The sequence below is a fragment of the Oryctolagus cuniculus genome, chromosome 18, assembly GCF_964237555.1.
Source record: "Oryctolagus cuniculus chromosome 18, mOryCun1.1, whole genome shotgun sequence".
Classification (NCBI taxonomy): Eukaryota; Metazoa; Chordata; class Mammalia; order Lagomorpha; family Leporidae; genus Oryctolagus; species Oryctolagus cuniculus.
Genome location: NC_091449.1, coordinates 2,241,115 through 2,263,782, shown reverse-complemented (window position 1 = coordinate 2,263,782; position 22,668 = coordinate 2,241,115). Strand labels below are relative to the sequence as shown.

The window sequence follows — 22,668 nt, the reverse complement described above, 5'->3', positions numbered from 1 at the left end:
GAGGGAAACACCAGCATATAACCAGAGTCCCAGTTGGGCATCTCCCTAGGTGGTACTCCATCACCAGCATAACCAGTTATTTTGACAGACATGTTTCTTTACTTTCCTTATAGTGGGATTCTTACTCAATAGTGAATGAGGCCAGGGATTACATCACTCCCTTCCCAAGTGCCCATGTCTAGCATGATCCTGACTCGGATCAGCCCAAATATCAGTGCTGGCTGACAGAACGAATAAATGAACTTTGTCTATTTTGTTTCCTCAGGTCACATGATTTATTGCCTCTGGTCTGAATCAGTCACCAGGCCATGAACAAAGAGACCAAGTACTGTACAGTCTCTCTCCTAAGCACCTCTCAAGCCTACCCAACCCTTTTCACTTCTCATAGTACCATGACCCCAAGCCAAGCCACCATCTCTCACAAGACCCAAGGTGGTCTCCCCATACCCACTTTGTCCACCTTCCTCTTATGGATCCTCAACCAGAGGACCTTTTTAAAACCATACTGGGGAGCGAGCATTTGCCCTAGCAGTTGGGACACCACTTGGGATGCCCACATCCTATACTGCAGTGCCTGATTCTGAGTTTTGACTCTGCTCCGGATTCCAGCTTACTGCTAATGTGCCATCCTGAGAAGCAACAGATGATGGCTCGGGTAGTTGCATCCCTGTCACCCACATGACAGACCAGGATTGAGTCCCTGGTTCCCATCTTCAGCAGAGCCAAGCCCTGATGGGAGATCTCTGTTCTGACCCTCTCCTTCTCTCCATCTGTCTTGGCTTCTTGAATTAAAAATAAATTAAAACAAAGTTTTTACTAAAAAATAATAAAACTACAGTGATTACCATTGACTCCTAAATGACAGAAACACTACAATGTCTTCCCCTCGTACTGTGGGTAAAACCAACCCAAATACTTACCATTGACTGCACACAACAAGTTCCAACTTACCTTTCTCACCCCAGTCAGATGGCACTTGATTCTCCTTTTACTCTAGGCACTGTGGACTTTTCAGCTCCTCTCTCCGCACGCCCCAAGAACATCCCTCTCCCCTCTGTTCAGACTGCTCTTGCCATGACATCCCTCATTCAGTCCTTCACCCCCAACTACGAGAGGGAGGCCTGATGTGGCCTCTCAGATTGTTTCAGAGGCATGACTCACAGTTTTGTTTCCCACTTAGTTAATTCCCCAGTAGACTATGAGCTCTATGAAAACACTTTCTTTCTCATTTGGGGCCATTTTCCCAGTACCCAGCACAAAGTATACATTCAACCAATAATGGCAGATGAGTCAAATCTTTCATGCTTCTTTATAGTCACCCAATGAGAGAGAGAGCAGGGCTGAAGGTGTGGTTGAACACTGGGAAAGGAGGTAGAATATTTAACTGGATGGTGTGAGGCCAAGGAAGAGAATTTCTGTTGCATGCCCAACCCACCAATGGAGTCTGTGTATTCTCAGAGGGCAAAATAGTCCTAGCATGGCTATGTAGAACATGTGTACAAGAGGGAAGTGGCAGAGAAAGGACAAAAGTCGGTCCAAAGAGGTACAGTGGGAAGTGAGTACAACTCACCTGGATCCAGGCACCTAGAGAACAGACTTATTCCCTTGTCCTCTTGCCAGTCGTCTCTAAGGGTGAAAGATCAAGGCAGAACTGTGAAAGGAAAAGAAAATGAGACAAATTTATTTTATAGCTACTGAATTCCAAGAACTGGAAATGTCCCTACAACAGCTCTGCTCTAATCACAGCTTTCTAACACGTTATATCATAGGCATTCAATCAACCACCGGTGTGTCTTAGACACTTCTCTGAGACACCGGATCATGGAATTATTTTAAGAGCCCAACTTGCTGCTTATTAGCTTTATGTCACTGGCCACCCTTTGAAAGGCAAGGATACAACCTATAGGTAGAAAATGGAGGAAGACAACAACTAAGGAGGTACTATTACTTAGTGCTAAGTATGTGCTATGTATGGTGCTTAGTACCATTTACTGCCTCTCCCAATCTTCACAACAAACTATAAAGACCTACCTAATGCCTTTTAAAAAGAGAATCTATTAACACTTTCCACAGAGATCAGGTGTAGTAGTAATATAGCTACGTTTTAAAAAGATATGTTGAAACTCCAGTTCTGTCATCTGATAGTCAGTGGAGCAGGGCCAGGAATTTAACTTTGCTGTGAATTTAGGTAACAGCAAAGAACTGGCCTTTAGTGGGAACTCAGTACTATCATCACCAATACTATAAGGTAATGGCATTATTACTTAATAGCATATAATATTTGAAGACATGTCAACATGCTCCCAGCAGACTAAGAGTACATTGCTCAATACCCATAGTATCTTACGAAATGCAGCCCATCAATTGGCCCCTGGGGGAAGCAACTTTATGATTACAGTCCTGCTTTATGTTCTACAAGTCAGGTGAGGGTATTTTTGGTAAGGTTTACTAGTTTACTTATCAAAAACTATTAGACATTTAGATCTTTACTGGTTTAAAAAGCTGTAGTCATTGGCAAACATAAACTTTAACTAGAACTAGATGGGAAGCGGGATCCCTATACATCACTTTCTCTATGTCAAAAAACAACAAAACAAAATAAAAAAGCAGGAACTTAAAACTCTCTTGGATCTAGGTCCAGCAGACACTCCCATTCAAGTGCACTTCACTTCGGAAACTCTGCAGCCCGCTAGAGGCTCTGCCTGTGCTAGGCCTCCACCTCCTCCCTGTCCTGGTGGCTTGTTCTACCCACCCCCTATCCTGGATGACAGCCACCTTACCCAGCCCCTGCAGTGGGGCAGCTGGCTGGCTGGCTGGAGACAGAAACACCTCTGTTGCCCACAGCCTCCTACCAAATTTCCATGAGTACCACTCAGGGTCACTCTAAAGCTATCTATAAGCTGTAATAAGGTTTTGAGTAAAATTGCTTCTTCCCTCAGAACTTCGAATTATCCAAACCCCAAATCCTTTTTTAAAAAGATGTATTTATTTATTTATTTATTTACTCACTTATTTCAAAGGCAGAGTGACTCTAGAGAGAGAGGGAGAGGCAGAGAGACCTATCCACTAGTTCATTCTTCCAAACGGCTGCAACATTAAAGACCGGCCTAGGCTGAAGCCAGGAGCCATCCAGGTCTCCCATGTGGGCCACCTTCTGCTTTCCCAGGGGCATGAGCAGGGAGCTGACTGGAACTCCAACTGCCAGGACGGAACCAGAACTCTGATATGCAGTGCCAGCATCCTCTTACCATGCTGCGTCACAACACTGGTCCTCAAACCCACGTTTTTCACTAAAAAACCCTGCCCTTGGGACTTCTGACTTTTGAGCTGTGCTGTTCAACCTGTCTCCATCCCTTCCTCAACTCTCCTGATACCCCTGAACGGTGCATGATCCCACAGCTGCACAGCTGAGCTCTTCCCCGCCCTGTGCTATCGTTCTTACATCCCCTGCCACTCAACAGGCCGTCAGCTGTACCAGGACCAGATGGCGGGGCAGGGCTCTGTGGGCCCGCCCCTCAGCCCGGGTAGTCAAGATGTTACCTGCATATGTCCAACCCTGCAACTTGCAAAGATGACACAGGTCTAAGGAACAGGCAATGTGAGAATCCACCCACCTGGAAAACCCCTCAGCCCACCCCAAAGCTCTGCTGTTGTTCAAGACGGTGCCTGCGCAGCAGGTATCTGAGGTACGTTTGGGCGGCCAGCGGATCTAAAGAAAGTCAGTTGGGACACGGCAGCCCCTCCTCCAGCAGCTGCCAACACAGCTCTGCTGGCACTGAAGATGGTGCCTACTCTAAACCTCAGGTGCCAGGGTGGAGCTCTGCGGACCCAGTCAGTCGCCAGGTCAGCTCTGCTCTCCCCCTACTCAAGGTGGTGCCTAGGCAGCCAGCACGTGTAACACCTGGGTGAGCAGGGCACCACGGCCCTCTGTATCACTCATGACAAGACAGCTCTGTCCTGGGGGAGCCCCCCACCTCCACGCAGCCAGCCCAGCCGTCATTCAAGACAGCATCATTACAGTAAGCCTCAGGTGTCCTCCTTCTGTCACACATCTCACAACTGAATGGGCAGAGCACTGCGGTGCCCATCACTCACTCAGGACAAGGCACTGCCCCCTTGTCCCCTTGTCATCCACATCCCGATGGGCAACAAAGATGGCGCCAGAGTGGGTGGAGCTCTGTGGCCCCTCCTTTGGGCCTGTCCTCCGTCACACCACCCCTCCCTACCATCCCACTGCCCAGACCCAGCCCGGCTGTCAATCAAGATGGTACTTTATGGTAAAGCTGCACCTGCAATGCCAGCATACCACTTCCAATCCAGCTCCAAGTAGCCTGGGAAAAGCAGCAGAAAATGGCCCAAGTGTTTGGGTCCCTGTCACCATGTGGGAGACCATGAAGAAACTCCTGCCTCTTGGCTTTGTCCGGCCCAGCACTGGCCGTTGTGGCCACTTGGGGAATGAACCAGCAGACAGAAGACCGAACTATCTCTTCCTCCCTCCTCCCTCGCTCTCTTTAACGCTTTCAAAATATATGAATCTTTAAAAAAAAAAAAAAAAACAAAAAAACAAAAACAAAAAAAAACCTTTTAAAAGAGATGAAGCAAACGGCGCCGCCCTCTTGTGGCAAGCCAAGACCGTGCTGAGGAGGGTGGCGCTCCGGACAAGACACCCCTCACCCTCTCGTGGGCCCACCCCTGAAACCAGGCCCCGCACAGTCAGTCATTCGGGCTCGGTAAGCACTGGCACCCCCCCGTGGCCAGCAAAGATGGCGTGTGCGGGACGCAGCTCCAGCCGCGCCAAGTCCCAAAGGACCCACCAGGCGCGCCAGATCGCCCACGGAGCACCCTCGGGCTCCTCGGCCCGCGCAGCAGAAAGAACCAGACCGCTCCCGCTCTGTGTCGGTAAGGGGTGAGCCCAGCCGAGAACAGCAGAACGCGGTCGACCCGCGCGGCACCGGGCGCCACGCAGCAGCGCTGGCTGCGGCAACCTTAAGACGCTGCCGCCTGGCTTCACCGCATGCCCGAGGCTCGAGCGGGCCTTCCACCGGGCCCCGGACAGCGCCGTGGACACACGTCAGGGAGCCTCGACGGCGGCCCCTCAGGCAGTGAGGAGCACGGAACCCCAAGTTGGCTGCCACCGCCAAGGCCGCACCTGCGCGGCAAATCCCGGGGCAGGAGCGGAGGCGCAGCGGGACACTGTCGCGGTCACGGTCACGGACACGGACGGAGGGGACAGCGGCCGGGCGCTCGGCCCCACCCGACCCGCCATCAGCCAATAAGGACGATGCCCGCCCGGCAGCTTCCCTCACCGCTGCCAAAGATGGCGCCCGGCGGGCAGGGCCCAGAAGACGCCGCCCCCAGGCAGCAGCCCCAGACCCCGCCCCAGCAGCCCCAGACCCCTCCCACGGTCACTGCAGCAAAACAGGCGCCGCCCCCGAAACACAGGCTCGCAGCATGCAGGCGCGGGCCCGCCGAAGCCAGTCGGAGACCCTGCGGGGCGCGGGCGACCAGCGCAGCCCAGGAGCTGCGACAGCCCCGAGTTCGACCCCACCCGTGGACGTCAGCGATGGCGACCTGGTGTCCATCCATGGCACATTCGCCCGAGATGGGGCCCCATGCCCCAAGCCCGCCACTGCGGAGGTCCCTGCTCCGCCCCCCGCCACCCCAAACCTGGCCATGCAAGATGGTGTGGAAAGCCCCCCCACGAGATCCCGCCACGCAAGATGGCGCCGCTGCGGCAACCTGCAGCCGACCCTTGCCCAGGACCCCCAAGAAGGCGCCACGAGCCTTGCCGTACGGCCATACCCACGGACTGGCCCCTCGGCAACAGGGGCACGATGGTGCCAACGCCCCCCGGCACCACCCTCAGCTCCGTCGTGCCGCGGGGCGCCCACGGCTGACACCCACGCACGGCGGCCGGAGGTGTGAACTGGCGCCGGGCGGGTGACTCACCTCACCGCACCACGTACCACGCGCACCGCACGCCCCGGCTCCACGCGCAGCTGTCTAGCGCGCCCGCACGGCACTGGCGCTCAGCGGCGCCACCAGCCAAGGGTGCACATCGCCAGCTCCTCCCGACCCTCAGTCCTCCTGCCGCTCCCAGGCGTCTGCACCGGGCGCAGCCCACCGCCTCCTTGTCAGGAATCCTCTGCAGAGGCGGGGCTTCCGCACGGGCCAATCAGTGACCATGCCGCCCTCCACAGGCCCCCGCAGCCACGCCCCCATGCCATGCCAATCACACTAACGTTGCCGTGGCGATGGCTTGGCGCGAAGGCACGGGATTGACGTCAACCAAGTGGACGCCAGGGGCCCCGAAGCAGGGTCTGGAAAAGGGGGGTGGGCTTGGTGGGGAGTAGCCCCCAAACAAAGACATGGGGGTAAGACGGAGCAAAGCCCACTAACGATGCCCAAACGCAAAACCGGTGAAGAAAAAGAAAAGAGACAAAAGTATACATTTCTCTAAATGAAAAAAAAAAAAAAATGAAAACCCGACAAGCAAAAACATTTACACTGAGGTCTAAAGATGAACGACAAGCGGAGATGTCTTTACTGCTTGGGACCCATGAGAGACACCGGACTAATTTCCTTACCAAATGAAGAGTTCTTGGAAGCCAACAAGATAAAGACCAAATCAAGCCAGAGAAAAATGGGCAAAGGGCAGGAAACTGGCAACTCGCAAGAAAACCCAAATGACCAGCAGACTTACAAAGGAAAAATCACGATCTTTCCTTGCTTAAAGAAATGCAAATCCCAAATACCAGGTAAATGTGGTTCACGGGAGCGGGGAGTTCAGCATCTTCCCGCGCTGTTGTCCACCAGCGTGCCTTCCACAAAGACCTTTCAGTGGCTGATTGCACTGCCGTGTCACTTAGTAAAAATGCAAGAAATTGGGAGATGAATAACATGTCAATAAATGATCCTGGCTCTGACATAAGGAAATCCTATGTAACCTGGGAAAATCATGAGGTAGAGCTGTATGGAACTATTAAGGATGATGTCTCAGTAGATTTAGTGCTGAAGTTTGTAGAAATGAACTGGTAAGTGTTTTCTCATTTATTTGTTTGTTAAGAATAAACACAAATGCAGATAAAATTTCCAGAAGTAGGCAAAAAATAGTTAACTGGTTACCTCTAGTGGAAAGGGGTTAGGAATGAGAGTAGAAGATTCTTTTCCCTTCTCCAATCCATACTGTGAATTTCCTTGGCAGAAATATGTATTTCTTCTTTGGTAGTAAAATCAATGAATTAAAAGTTCACAAGTGTACCCGTTTTGATCCAACTATTCCACTTTCAAGGAACTGAAACAAAGGAAATGGAGATGTGCAAGAGATTATCACAGGGATATTCCCAGAACATAATTTTTATCATCAAAAATACACTATGCAGAAAATAAATTATTTTCTGGTATGTTGCAGAATTTTATGTGGCCAATAAAAAAAGCTTTATGTTTTTAATGTTAAAGGAAAAATTCTTCAGATATCATTAATTACAAAAAAGGAATTTACCTAAGAACACACAGAATATAAAACCCAATATGAAATTTTGCATTTATACTTAAGGAGTTAACAGTGGTTAACTGCTGCATTGAGAAGTTGCAACATCTCTTCTCATCCAGCAATGCCACAGAAACAAAATATGAATGAAAACCCTGTACTTGCTGTGAAAATGTGCCTTCAAACCAAGCTCCCCAACAGCACCACTAAAAGTCAATGTGGTACTACTTAGAGGTCAAGGATTTTCAAATCTGGCTATTCATCAGGCTCAGCTGGGAGCCGTGAAACAATGTAGAAGCCCAGGATCCAACAGCGATATTTATTTTGGAGCTCCCCAGGGGATCCTAATGTCTGCAGTGATTTTAACCTGTTTTAGAGACCCCATCCCCATTTTCCCCAAAGTTCTTTATAATGCCGACTTCTGGATTCTGGATCATTCATTTCCATCAGATACTTTTGTTCCTGGGCTGCTCCCCTGAGCACCTTTTCTCAGCAGGGAACCCTCCTCCTCCGGGGTCCACTCGCACCAATTCAAAGTCCTTACTCACATCTTCTGCCTATTAGATGCCATATAGGCAGGCTTATGCCCCTTCCCTTGAAATTGCTTGACAAATTTAGCAATTCCGATGAAGCTAGGAAATTTGTTTTTAATCTCATAGTAACATTTAACATCCTCATTAAAGCAGACAGCAATAACAAACAAAATCCATGATATTTTCTCGTATTTTTGGTGCCACTACAGAGTCCTGGTTTTCCCCCTACATCAGCGGCCTCTTCCCTGTCACAGTTGTCTTTTTCTTCACTAAACCTGTAAATGCTGGAGGGTCTGGCCTCAGAACTCAGTCATTAGTCTTCTCTATTAATATCCACTTCCCGGGTGGTGGCCTCACCTCCTTACCTAATTACATGGCTTAAATACAACATACATGCCAGTGGTTCCCAAATTTCAATCCTCTGCCACAAAACTCCCCACAGAAGCCCAGTCTCACATATTCAGTTGTCTACTTAAAAGCTGACTGCTCTACTTGGATGTGTAACAGGCCACTCAGAACATTTAAAACAAATAGTAATTTCTCCCTTTCCCATTCTGTAAACAGCACCAGTTGCTATAGCCAAAAATCCCAGTTGTTCTTGCTCCTTTTTTCTTCACAGGCAATTCACCAGCAAGTCCTTCTGACTATATCCAACAGATGCACCTCAAAACTGCACCATGTTTTCCCTGTCCACAGTAATCCTAACCACCAGTATTTTCCCGAGATAACCTTCTTCTACTCCAAACTCCCCCTTCTGATATTTTCTGCACAGCATTGAGGCAATCTGCAAAGGCAAGTAAGACATTTTTCAACTTGAGTAACCTCTTGCCCCGACCTCAGTCACAAAACTTACTCTGAAATATCTACCATAAACAAAGTTAGAAGAGCCATCATTATCTCGTCTTAGAGGAATGTTAAATATTGGTGATGCAAAGTTTGTCAGTCTTTCTCAGATTTCTGATTTTCATGCTTAATGAAGTCCTTCTCCACACTGAAGTCATAAAGACATTACAATAACCTTAAATTTTCATTCCTTTTTTTTTTTTTTGTGCACAAGTTGTGGCAGGGATCTAATATTTCCCCTGACATTATATGTTTCTGAATAGAGTGGACCTGTTCTTGAACTATTTACTTTGTTCAACTGGCCCATTTATTGTATCTCTGTGTATTAACACAGCATATTAATTGATATAGCTTTATAATATCCAGATATTTGGAAGACCAACTGCCTTTGTACAAAACTCTAACATTCTTAGCCCTCTAGCTTTAAATGACTTGTAGAATTAGCCTGTGGAGTTTGATCGAATATCCTACCAAAATTTCAACTAACATTTTATTAAATTTAAAGAATAATCTAGAGAAAACTGAAAATGTTATGGCATCAAGGCCTCCAGTCTTTGACCATGATCTATGTCACTATTATTTATTGTCTCTTATGGCTACCAGTTGTGTTTTTTTTTTTTCCCTATAAAGGTCCTATTTGACTTTAAAAATTTTTTCCCCATTAATTGTATAGTTGGTTATTTTTAATATTTTCAGATTTACAGGAAATTTATAAAGATATTACACAATTTCCCTTGATATTAACATAACCTTGGTCCATTGTCAAAAAGAAATTAGTATTAGCAAAAAAAAAAACCTATTAATTAAATTACACACTTTATTTGGATTTCACTCATTTTACCATTAATGTCTTCCTTGTGTTCAGGAACACATCCAGAACACCACATTACTTCTAGCGATTATCTCTCCCTATACTCTCCCAGGCTGTAACAGCTTCTCAGTAATCCTTGTTTTTCATGACATTGGCAGTTTGTGACATACTCGTTAAGTATGTTATAGAACTTTCCTCAATTCTGATTATTCTGGTATTTTCTCATGACTTAACTTGGGTTTTGAAAATATCTGCTATTGCTTTTCACATTTTTTGTAGGGGGGGAGGGGGATCCAATGTACTTTCTGACCTCTCCTGTTTGTTTTAAAAGTCTACAAAGTTTCCTAGATTCTTAGAATGTTAAGATCTTCACTAACGACTGTTTAAAAAAATTTTCATTGAGAATCACACCTCACTTCATTATGATAAGGCACGGCAAGGACCTCTGCGGTGATACAGAACAAGTTTTGTTGTAGATTTGAAAGGGGATATTATCTTTACCATCAAGTAAAAATGTTCACTGCAGGCTTTTTTTGTAGTATTAGTATTTTTAACGGGACTAAGGAAATTCTCTTAAGTCCCAGTTTTGAAAAAAAAATTATCATGAATAAGCTTAATTGCATACAATGTTTTTCTCACATCTCCTGGTAAAATTATTTTTATTATTTCATGTCATCTGACAATGTGATGAATTTAGACAGATTTTCTGATGCTAAAACACGTTTACATGGCTAAGCCCCACACTTGGTCCTGATTATGAGGCTCTGATTTATACATATGCAGCTACATACTTCTGGGTTATAGTTTACTTTTGTTTTTTACATCTAAGTTCATACCTTGTCTACTTTCAACATCAAGGTTATACTAGCTTTATAAAATCTCACTGCTTATATTCTCCAACCATTTATTATTTTTTCTCCATTGAGAATTGTGTTCCATTTTTTACTACTAATCTATTCTTGCTTTTGTCATCAGTTTTGCTAAAGCTTTTGACAATTTTTTTTACAAAGTGACTTTTGATTTTGTTGCCCATATTTCTTCTATTCTAATTAACTTTTATTTCCTTCCTACTTATTTCAGTTTCTTACCCTAGTTTCTTGAGTTGCACATTTAACTCATTAATTTTTAATCTTCCTTAATTTTTAACACATGTATTTAAGACTTTAAAGTTCTTTCCTAGTGCCACTGGAACCATATTCCTTATACTTCACTGTTATTTGTTTCTATGTTTTGTTTCCATTAGTGATATTAGAAAGTATTTGGGGATCTGATTTCTTTTAAAAACCATTTTTGAGTATAGATGTCTAAGTTAACTGTATTATAGTTAAAACTTCCTTTGTGACAGTAGGAAATAGTTCAGTGTGTGAGAAATGAATGCGTTTTCTCTAATTACTAGCATTGATTTCTATTCATTGTGTTTTTATAGTTTTCTTACCAATTTTTTTGTCTGCCTGATCTATCTATTCTAAATAGTCATAATAAAATATCCCAATACTCTTACAGTTTTATGCACTACTTATAATTCATTTAGTTTTTGCTTTTTATGAGGATACTTCAAAAAGTTCATGGAAAATGGAATTAAGTTTACTTTGGTGCAAAAATTTTAAATTCATGGATAGTTTTTTCATAAGTATTTTCCATGAACTTTTTTTAAGACCTCACATATACTTCAAGGAAATGTTTTCAGATGTAAACCAGTCTAGATTTCCTATTAAATAGCACAGAGGAGTTGAGCTGTTTGTATTTTAAATTACTGATACTAGCCCATTTCTTTGTTTAATGTATCTTTTTTTCATTTTCTCCTTTCCTGCTTTCTACTGAGTTGATCAAGTTTTCTCTAGTTCCTTTTATTCTCTCAGCCTATTTCAAAGTTTCCAATTGTATTTCAGTACTTTGTTGTCTATCTTTCTTAATTAATAAACAAGTATTTTTCTTTAAACAGAATATAAAATAGTAGCACAAAGATCCTGGCACAGCTTAGCAATTCACTGAGTTTCCTACTCCCACTTTCCTTATTGTCATTTAGAATTTTTGTTGTGCCTATTTTAACCCAAAAATCCATTAAAACAGTCAATTATTAATTATATTCACTGATATTGAAAATTTATTCATTCTTCTAAAATCTCACTCTTCCCTCCAGGTTCATTTTTTTCTTTGTTAATATTAACCCTTAAGTAAGTCTTTCAGTATGGTAGTCTATCTATTTGTATTTGAATGACAGTTTAGTCACATATAGAATTCAAAGGTTATCCTTATCTTATTTAAATATTATTGTCTTCTAACACTGTCAATGAAGTCAGCTGTGAGTATAATGTTCCTTTCTAACCTTGGTTTTTCTCTCTGTGGCTTTTAGAATAGATATTATGTATAGATGTTTATCATGCTCAGGATTGTGACCAGTGAAAATCTTTCTTGTATTCTGGAGAATCCTTGGGCAAAATATCTTTTAGCATAGTTTTTATGTCATTTCACATTTATTCTCTTCTTCTAAGCCTATTACAGTATGCTGGCCCCTCTTAATTTTTCTTCCATTTCTCTTACTTTCTATACTTTTCTGTGCTGTTTTCTAAGTAACTCCTTTTTTTTTAAACTGCACCTGCAACTTTTTCCTAGATGTTTTAATTAAAATGGCTATACAAGGTAACTTTAAAAATTTCTTTGACAATTAAAAAATCTTATTTTGGTGCAAAAAAAAAAAAAAAAAGAAAAAGAAAAAAAAGCTCCTGATATTCATGCCTATGGGTGGACTTCAAAACAATCATAGAGGTGGCTGTTTGGCCTGATGGTTTAGACACTAGTTGAGATACCTGCATCCCATATCAGAGTACCTAGATTTATTTATATATTTTTAAGGATTTTATTTATTTATTTGAGAAGTAGAGTTACAGACATTGAGAGGGAGAGACAGAGAGAAAGGTCTTCCTTCTATTGGTTCACTCCCCAAATGGCCACAAAGGCCAAAGCTGTGCCAATCCGAAGCCAGGAGCCAGGGGCTTCTTCCCAGTCTCCCATGCAGGTGCAGGGGCCCAAGGACTTGGGCCATCTTCTACTGCCTTCCCAGTCCACAGCAGAGAGCTGGATTGGAAGAGGAACAGCCGAAACTAGAACTGGTGCTCATATGGGATGCTGGCAGCGCAGGCAGAGGATTAACCTACTGCACCAGGGCATCGGTCCCCAGAGTACCTATATTTAAATTCTGGTTCTTCTCCAATTCCCGCTTCCCATTTATGTGCACTGGGAGGCATGAGATCATGGTTCAGGTAGTTGAACCTCTGTCATCTCCGTGTAGTCGCAGAATGAGTTAGTTCTAAGCTCCCAGCTTTAGCCTAGTCCAGCCCCAGGTGTTGGAGACATTTGAGAAGTAAACTAGTGAATGTTAGTGTACACTCTAGTTTTTTAAAAAAATTAATGGAAATTGCATATTATGAAAAAACCATGTATGGATTTCAAAATGTTTTTGCACCAAAATAAACTTACCATTTGAATTCCATTTTCCCAGGACATTTTTGAAGTCCATTCATTATTTTTTTCAGTTCTAAGGTTTCTAATTGGTACTTTTTAATATTCACCTTTCTCAAATATATGAACACTTTCTGGATACTATGCTCTATCTCTTCAAGAATCCTTTTTTTTTTTTTAATTTATTCTTGAAATTCAGAGGTACAGAGAGGCAGAGACAGGGACAGAGAGAAAGAGATCTTCCATCCACTGGTCCACTCCCCAGATGGTTGCAATGGCCAGCGCTGTGCCAGGCCAAAGTTAGGAGCCAGCAGTCTCCTCCAGGCATCCCATGTAGGTGGCAGGAGCCTACACACTTGGGTCATTTTCCGCTGGTTTTCTCAGACCATTAGGAGTTAGACTGGAAGTGGAACAGCAGGGACGTGAACTGGCACCCTTAATGGGATGCTGATGATAGGTTGTGGCTTTACCCACTATGCCACAATTCCAGCCCCAATCTCTTCAAGAATCTTAAAGTCACACTAAAACTGATCTGAACCGCATTTTGTAGGGAGTAAATTCATGTCCTCATTGGTGACTTTGTGGTCTTCTTTACTGTAAGATTCCCTAAGTTTAACTCAGTGCTTCTCAAGTTATGTTTCTACATGTTTTTCCCACGGGTTATCTTGTTACTTCCTCTCTGAACTACTCTTTCCTCCACATCCAGCGATTTTTTAACTGTCTTCACTTTATTCCTAAAAGCATAGTCCAGATAGAAATCTTATATGACTATTATCAAATGGGGGCTCTGTGTCATGTGACAAAGGGGTACATTAAGTTACCCAGCAAGATTAGAGCCTAGCCTAGGTACTCTCTGCGAGGGTCTGTTTCTGCTCTCTAGCACCACACATAATGTAAGCTGGAGCCCTGAGTAACCATCATTTTTTTCAGTTTCCTTTCATGTCAGGAGAGTCCTTCCCCAACCCATCTGACACAATGATCTGGGACTCTGGCACTGCAGTATGCAGGGATGCTTCTAGACCTCATAAGCCCACTACCCAACAAAATTCAAAATTGGTAACTACCTTTACCTATTTCCAGTGGGTTTATATCTTCAACTACACATATCCTTGTGGGGTTTTTTGGTTCAATTTTTGATCCATATAGACCTGTTAAATATCTCCATCATTGCAAGTTTAAATTAAAAGTCTAGTTTGATGCATGAACTTATAAACTCATAACATCATCTCAATCTAATGTGTTATCTTCTAAATTGTTTACAAAAGTAGCCCTTGTTTTCCAAGTATAAAAGTGGAGCTTTCCTAAGGCTACAGGAGTGTGATATCATGACAGATTAAGTGTTGAACTACAGAAGAATCCAGCTGTTTCCTATTCAGTCAGATGCTAGAGATTTACAGAAATGTAAAATAGTGTAACTCTTCACAATAATATTTTGTTTTGAAAATTAAACCATCTTTCATTAGAAATGTTTATTATCAACATGTAGTATATTATCATTTTAAATTAATAAATATATATTTCTAATTACTTCACTTTTTATTAAGCTATAACTGACAAATAAAAACTGTATATATTTATGGTATGTTGTGATATTCTGGATGTGTACACATTGGGAACTTCCATCCTGTTTTCCATTAATAGTTGTACTAGTGTACATTCCTGTCAACAGTGTACAAGAATTCCTCTTTCTCCACATCCTTGCCAACAGTCATCTTAAATTTTTAAAATTTTTTGTTTAGTTATTTGAAGGGGGAAGGGGAGAGAGGATAGGAGAGATCAGGCACTTCACTATGGGATGTGGGCATTATAACTGTCAGGCCAAATGCTCACCACAAACTTAGGTATTTTTTTTCTTGGTAACAGCCATTCTAGGCGGTGTGAGATAATACCTTGCTATGATTCTAATCTATGTTTTCCTGATGATTTGTGATGTTGAGTATTTCTTCATATAACTGTTAACCATTTGTGTATCATCTTCTGAAAATTCTCTTTTCAGGTTCTCTGTACTTTTTAAATTGGGTTTTCTTGCTATTGAGTTATTTGAATTCGCTATGTATTCTGGATATTAATCCCTTACCAAATGTATAGTTTCCAAGTATTTTCTACTGTTTCATAGGTTGTTACTTCACTGTGTTGATTCCTTTACTGTACAGAGGTATATTCATTTAATGTTTACTTTTGCTCAGTTACCTGTGCTTCTGAGATTACACAAAAAATAACTTCCCAGTGGAAAACAGGAACTGTTTTTCCAGGGGTGGGCATTTGGCCTCATGGTTAGAAATCCATATCAGGGGACCAGCACTGTGGCAGTTTAATCCTCTGCCTGCAGTGCCAGCATCCCATGTGGGTGCTGCTTCTAGTTCTGGCTACTCCTCTTCTGATCCAGCTCTCTGCTGTCGCCTGAGAAAGCACTGGAAGATGGCCCAAATCCTTGGGTCCCTGCACCTGAGTGGAAGACCCAGAAGAGTCCCCTGGCTTTGGATCAGCTCAGCTCTGGCTGTTGCAGCCATTTGGGGAGTGAACCAGCAGATGGAAGACTTCTCTCTCTGCCTCTGCCTCTCCGTAACTCTGCCTTTCAAATAAATAAATAAATCTTTGAAAAAAAAAAAAAGAATCCATATCAGAGGATTGGCTTCTAGTTCTGGCTCCATTCCTAATTCTAGCTTCCTGCTAATGTGCATCCTAGAAGCAGGTCCCTGCCACCCATACGGGAGATGGGATTGAGTTCCAGCTCCTGGCTCTGGATTGATCTAACATCAGTCATTGTGAGCATTTGGAGAGTGAAATAGCATATTTGTGTTTTTTCTCTTTCTCTGCCTTGCAAATGAATAAAATAATTTCTTAAAAAAAGTTTCTTTTTACTCCCTCTCTGAACTTCTCTTCCCTACACATCTAGTGATTTTAACTGTCTTCACTTTATCCTGGAAGCATACTCCATATACAAATCTTACATGAGTATTATCAAATGGGAGCTCTGTGTCATGTTTTCTACAGTAGTTTTACAGTTTAGGTCTTAGTTTTAAGGCTTTTTTATTTTTAAAGATTTATTTATTTGAAAGGCAGAGTTAGAGATCTTCCATACGCTGGTTCACTCCCCAGTGCCTACAACAGTCAGGGCTGGGGTAGGCTGAAACCAGGACCCAGGAATTCCACTTTGGTCTCCCACATGGGTGGCAGGGGCCAAGTACTTGGGCCATCTTTTCATTGCTTTCCCACACACATTAGCAGGGAACTGGATTGGAACTAGAGCAGCTGGGACTTCAACCCGCACTCATATGGGATGCTGGCATCATAGGTAGCAGCTCAACTAGCTGGGCCAAAATTCCAGCTCCTATATTTATTTTTTAAAAGATTTTTAAATTTATTTTGAGGTAGAGTTACAGACAGTGAAAGGGAGAGAGAGAGGTCTTCCTTCTGGTGGTTCACTCCCAAAATGGCTGCAACAGTTGGAGCTGCACCAATCCGAAGCCAAGAGCCAGGAGCTTCTTCCGGGTCTGCCATGTGGTGCAGAGGCCCAAGCACTTGGGCCATCTTCTACTGCTTTCCCACGCCATAGCAGAGCTGGACCAGAAGTGGAGCAGTCAGGACTAGAATCGGTGCCACAGGCAGAGGATTAATCTACTGCACCATGGCACTGGCCCCCCAGCTTCTATATTTAAATCTTTAATACATTTTTTTTGTGTATGGTACCATATAAAGGTCCAGTTTCATTCTTCTGCGTGTGGCTTTCTAGTTTTCGCAACACCATTTATAGAGGAACTTGTCCATTCTCCATTGTGTGCTTTCAGCAACTGACCATAAATGTGTGGATTTGCTTCTTGGTTCTCTGTACCTCCAATACCTGTTTCTATGCCAGTGGCATACTTTTTTGATTACTATAGCTTTGTAGGTTTTGAGATCAGATAGCATGATGTTTCCATTGTTACTGCTGCTTTTTTTTTTTTTTTTGACAGGCAGAGTGGACAATGAGAGAGAGAGACAGAGAGAAAGGTCTTCCTTTGCCGTTGGTTCACCTTCCAATGGCCGCCGCGGCCAGCGCGCTGCGGCCGGCGCACCGCGATGATCCAATGGCAGGAGCCAGGAGCCAGGTGCTTTTTCCTGGTCTCCCATGGGGTGCAGGGCCCAACCACCTGGGCCATCCTCCACTGCACTCCCTGGCCACAGCAGAGAGCTGGCCTGGAAGAGGGGCAACCGGGACAGAATCCGGCGCCCCGACCGGGACTAGAACCCGGTGTGCCGGCGCCGCTAGGCGGAGGATTAGCCTAGTGAGCCGCGGCGCCGGCCAACTGCTGCCTTTTTTTTTTTTTTTTTTTTTTTTTTGCATTCAATATTGCTTTGGGTATTGGAGTTTTTTACGATTCCTTATGAATTTTATGAGTTTTTTCTATTTCTGTAAAAAAAAATTTCATTTGAATTCTGACAAGGAATCTGAAATCAAACTGTGGATTGCTCTGTATAGTAAGGGCATTTTAGCAATATTAATTCTTCCAATCCATGAACACAAGGCATCTTTCCATTTATTTTTGTGTCCATTTCTTTCACCAACATCTTGCAGTTTTCAGTGTACAGATCTTTCACCTCATTAGAAAAACTGATTCCTCCATACTTTTTAAAGGTTTATTTTATTTATTTGAAAGACAAAGTTACAGAGAGAGAGAGAGAGAGAGAGAGAGAGAGAGAGAGAGAGACAGAGAGAGAGGTCTTCCATCCACTGGTTCACTCCCCAAATGACTGCAATGGCCAAAACTAAGCTGATCCAAAACCAGTAGCTTCTTCTAGGTCTCTCACATGGGTGCAGGGAACCAAACACTTGGGCCATCCTCTGCTACTTTCCCAGGTGCATTAACAGGGAGCTGGATTGGAAGTGGAACAGAGGCCAGTGCTTTGGCAGTTTGAGTCCCAGCTGCTCCATTTCTGATCCAGCTCTCTGCTATGGACTGGGAAAGCAGCAGAAGATGGCCCAAGTCCTTGGGCCCCTGCACCTGCATGGGAGACATGTTAGAAGCCCCTGGCTCCTGGCTTTGGATCGGCACAGCTCCGATCCAAAGCCAGCTAATTGGGGAGTGAACCAGTGGATGGAAGACCTCCCTCCCACCCCGCCTCTGCCTTTCAAACAAATTCTTTAAAAAAATGAAAAAAAAAGTGGAACAACTGGGACTTGAACCGATGCCCAAATGGGATGCTGGCACTGCAGGCTGGGGCTTTAACCCTCTGCACCACAGCACTGGCCTCCTCCTCCATATTTTAAAATACAGCACTATAAATGGGATTGTTGTCTTCTTTTCTGGATAGCTCATGGGTAGTATATAGGAACACTACTGATTATGTGTTGATCTTGTACTCTGCACTTTCACTGAAAGTTTATACTAATAAACAATTTATGAATTAGTATATATAAGATCATGTCATCTGCAGAGAGAATTTTACTTCTGTTCCAAATTTATTCCATCCTCCCCTTTTTTTCCCTAATTGCTTGACTAGGATTTCCAGGGCTATATTGAGTAGAAGTGGCAAGAGTGGACATTCTTATTTTCTTAGTGGGAAAGCTTTTATTTTTTAAAAAAAAGATTTATTTATTGAAAGGCAGAGTTAGAGAGAGGCAGAGGTGGAGGGAGGAATGGAAGGGGGTGAAGGGGAGGGGATGGGGGGAGGGAGAGAGGGGGAGGGAGAGAGGGGGAGAGACAGACAGACAGACAGACAGAGAATATGTCTTCCATCTGCTGGTTCATTGCCCAGATGGCCACAATGGCTGGAGCTGTGGTGATCTGAAAAGCTAGGAGCTTCTTCCAGGTCTTCCACACAGGTGCAGGGGCCCAAGCGCTTAGGCCATTTTCCACTGCTTTACCATAGCAGAGAGCTGGATTGGAAGAAGAACAGCTGAGGCTTGAACTGGCACCTATATGGAATGCCAGCACTGCAGGCGGTTGCTTTACCCACTATGCCACCACACCAGTCCCAGCTTTCAGATTTTTAATCATTGAATATGTTGTTAGCTGTGGACTTATCATGTATGTCCTCTATGCATTCCTCTGGGGGCCAGTGTTATGGTGTAGCAGGTAAAGCTACAGTAATGCAGTTTGAGTTTCAGCTGCTTCACTTCCAATCTGTTATTACAACCAGTGCAGACATCACCACCCCACCTGAGAGTCGAGTGACAGGAGGCAGCAAGTCAGCCAGTAGGTCTGGGTCCTTCGTCTAACAGTGGCCACTGAAGAGAGGCGTGACCCCCCAGGCCAGCTTCTGCCCTAGAGCAACAGGAGACAGACAAGCAAGAGCTCCCAAGCAAAAACTGGGGTGGGGGATAGAGAAGAAAAAGCATCAGAAAGTTGGGGTAAAGAAAGCCAGGTGGCAGCAGCCTCCTCCGTGCTCCCAGGTCCAGGTGGTGTTCTGGAGGCACTAGCCTTCATGCCAGCAGCACTGTGAACTGGGCCAGGCCACCAGGCACTCCCAGCAGGCGGCAGCAGTTCCAGTTGGGAGGTCACATTCAGCCCACTACTAAAGTGTCTTGGAAAGCAGCAGAGGATGGCCCAAGTTCTTGAGCCCCTGCCACCCATGTGGGAGACCTGGAAGAAGCTCCTGGCTCCTGGCTTAAGTCTGGCCCACTTCCAGCCATTGCAATCATTTAGGGAGTGAACCAGTAGATGGAAGATCTTTATCTCTGCCTCTCTAACTCTTTCAAATAAATAAATAAATATATTTTTAAAAAAGATGTATTCCTTCTGTACCTAGTTTGTTGATAATTTTTATCATAAAAGGATCTTGAATTCTTCAAATGCTTTTTCTATATCTACTGAAAAGATAATTCAATTTTTATCCTTCATCCTGTTAATATGGTATATCACTTTCATGGATTTGTCTATGTTAAACTATCTTTGCATTCCAGTAATAGATATCACTTGATCATGGTATGTGATCCTTTTTAATGTGCTGCTGAATTTGGTTTGCTAGAATTCTGTTGAGGATTTTTGCATTTGTTTATCAGGATTACTGGTTGGTAGTGTTGTAGGTAGGATTCTTGCATTTGTTTATCAGGATTACTGGTTGTAGTGTCCTTGTCTGGCTTTAGAAGCAGGGTAATGCTGGCCTTGTAAATGGAGTTTGAAAATGTTTCCTGCTCTTCAAATTGTGGAAGAATTTTATATAGGTGGGCATCAATTCTTCCTTAAACATTTCATAAAATTCACCAGTGAAGCCACCATGTCCTGGGCTTTTCTTTGATAGGTTTTTAAAAAATTTTTTTTTTGACAGCTAGAGTTAGACAGTGAGAGAGAGAGATACAGAGAGAAAGGTCTTCCTTTTTCCGTTGGTTCACCCCCTAAGTGACTGCTATGACTGGCGCATTGCGGCCAGCGTGCTGTGCCGATCCAAAGCCAGGAGCCAGGTGCTTCCTTCTGGTCTCCCATGCGGGTACAGGGCCTAAGGACCTGGGCCATCCTCCAGTGCACTCCCGGGCCACAGCAGAGAGCTGGACTGAAAGAGGAGCAACTGGGACAGAATCCGGCGCCCAACCGTGACTAGAACCCGGGGTGTGCGCCATAGGCAGAGGATTAGCCTAGTGAGCCGCGGTGCTGGCCTGATAGGAGGTTTTTGATTATGAGTTAAGTCTCCTTACTCATTGTTCATCTGCTCAGTCTATTTCTTCATGATTCAGTCTTTGTGTTTCAGGAATTTCTTCTTGTTGGTATATATATGTATATAGTAGTCTCTTATGATCCCTTGTATGTCTGCAGTTATTAGTAATGTCTCCTCTCATTCATAATTTCATTTGAATTTCCTCTTTATCTTGGTCTAGCTAAAAGTTTCTTATCATTTAAAAACTGAATATTGCTTGTGATCTTAGTTTTACTGATCTTTTCCATTGTTCTGCCTCTGTATCATTTATTTCTGCTCTGATCTTTATTACTTACTTTTTTCTACTGACTTTGGGCTTAGATTGTTCTAGTTTCTGTAAGTGTAAAAGTTAGGTGATTTGATATCAATTTGTCTTTTTCTAAGGATTTATTTATTTGTTTGGAAGTCAAAGTTACAGAGAGAAGGGGAGAAACAGAAAGACCCATCCACTACTTCACTCCCCAAATGTCTGCAATAGCCAGGACTGGGCCAGGCTAAGCCAAGAGTTTTTCCAGGTCTACCACATGTGTGGCAGGGTCCCAAAAACTTGGGCCATCTTCTTCTGCCTTTCTGAGGCCATTAGCAAGGACCTGGATCAGCACTGGAGCACCTGTGATACAAACCAGCACCTCCCATATGTGATGCCAGTTTTACAGGCAGTGGCCTTACCTACTACACCGTAACTCCAGTCTTGAGATCTACTTTTCTTTTTTTAAGATCTATTTATTTATTTGAAAGTCAGAGTTACACAGAGAGAGAGGCAGACACACACACACACACACACACAGAGAGACAGAGACAGAGACAGAGGGAGAGACAGAGGAAGGGGTAGATCCTCTGTTTGCTGGGTCACTCCCCAATTAGCCACAACGGCCAGAGCTGCACTGATCCGAAGCCAGGAGCCAGGAGCTTCCTATGGTTCTTCTCACGTGTGTGCAGGAGCCCACAGACTTGGGGCATCTTCCACTGCTTTCCCAGACCATAGCAGAGAGCTGGATCAGAAAGTGGAGCAGCTAGGTCTCAAACTGGCACTCACATGGGATGCTGGCACTGCAGGCGGTGACCTTATCTGCTACACCACAATGCTGGCCCCTTGATTTCTTTTTTGATCCTTGGTTGTTCAGGAGTATATGGTTTAAACTTCCACATATTTCTGAATTTTCCAATTTTCCTCATTATGGATTTCCAGTTTCATATAATATAAGAAAAAGACACTTGATATGATTTCAATCTTCTTAAGCTTAAGCCTTTTGTTGTAGCCTAACATATCCTCAGTCCTGGAGAATGTTCCATATGTGCTTGAAAACAATGTGTAATCTGCTTTTGTTAGAAGGGATTGTTCCCTGTATGTATGTTAGGTCCATTTGGTTTATAGTATTATTCAAGTTTACACTTTCCAGATTTATTTATTTATTTGAAAGGCAGAGTTGTTTTTTTTTGTTTTGTTTTGTTTTTGACAGGCAGAGTGGACAGTGAGAGAGAAAGACAGAGAGAAAGGTCTTCCTTTTGCCGTTGGTTCACCCTCCAATGGCCGCTGCGGCCAGCGCACCGCACTGATCCGAAGCCAGGAGGCAGGTGCTTCTCCTGATCTCCCATGGGGTGCAGGGCCCAAGGACTTGGGCCATCCTCCACTGCACTTCCCTGGCCACAGCAGAGAGCTGGCCTGGAAGAGGGGCAACCAGGACAGAATCCGGAGCCCCGACCGGGACTAGAACCCGGTGTGCCGGCGCCACAAGGTGGAGGATTAGCCTATTGAGCCGCGGCACCGGCAAGTTTACACTTTCCTTATTGGGTTTGCTGTCTGGATAATCTATCCATTGTTAAAAGTAGAGTACTGAAGTCCCATAACTTTTTAATTTTTTTAAAGATTTATTTATTTGGAAGTCAGAATTACAGAGAGAGAGGAAGCAGCAGAGAGAGAG

The 22,668-nt window shown here is 44.0% G+C and overlaps 1 protein-coding gene across 26 annotated transcripts in view; it reads right to left on the bottom strand.

Annotated features, from left to right (window-relative positions):
• The window catches only part of PEG3 (paternally expressed 3), a 60,131-nt gene that overhangs the window by 28,320 nt on the left and 9,143 nt on the right, over positions 1–22,668 (bottom strand). For 17 of the 26 annotated variants that reach the window (XM_008250222.4, XM_051837192.2, XM_070063404.1 and 14 more), the window contains exons 1-2: positions 5,950–6,127; positions 1,571–1,651 (exon numbers count right to left, since the gene is read on the bottom strand). The gene's annotated coding sequence lies outside the window, so the exon portion shown is untranslated. Of the gene's footprint in view, positions 1–1,570; positions 1,652–5,149; positions 5,313–5,949; positions 6,143–7,125; positions 7,295–22,668 lie in introns of those variants that run through there. The other 9 variants (XM_051837183.2, XM_051837196.2, XM_051837198.2 and 6 more) reach the window with 6 other exon arrangements.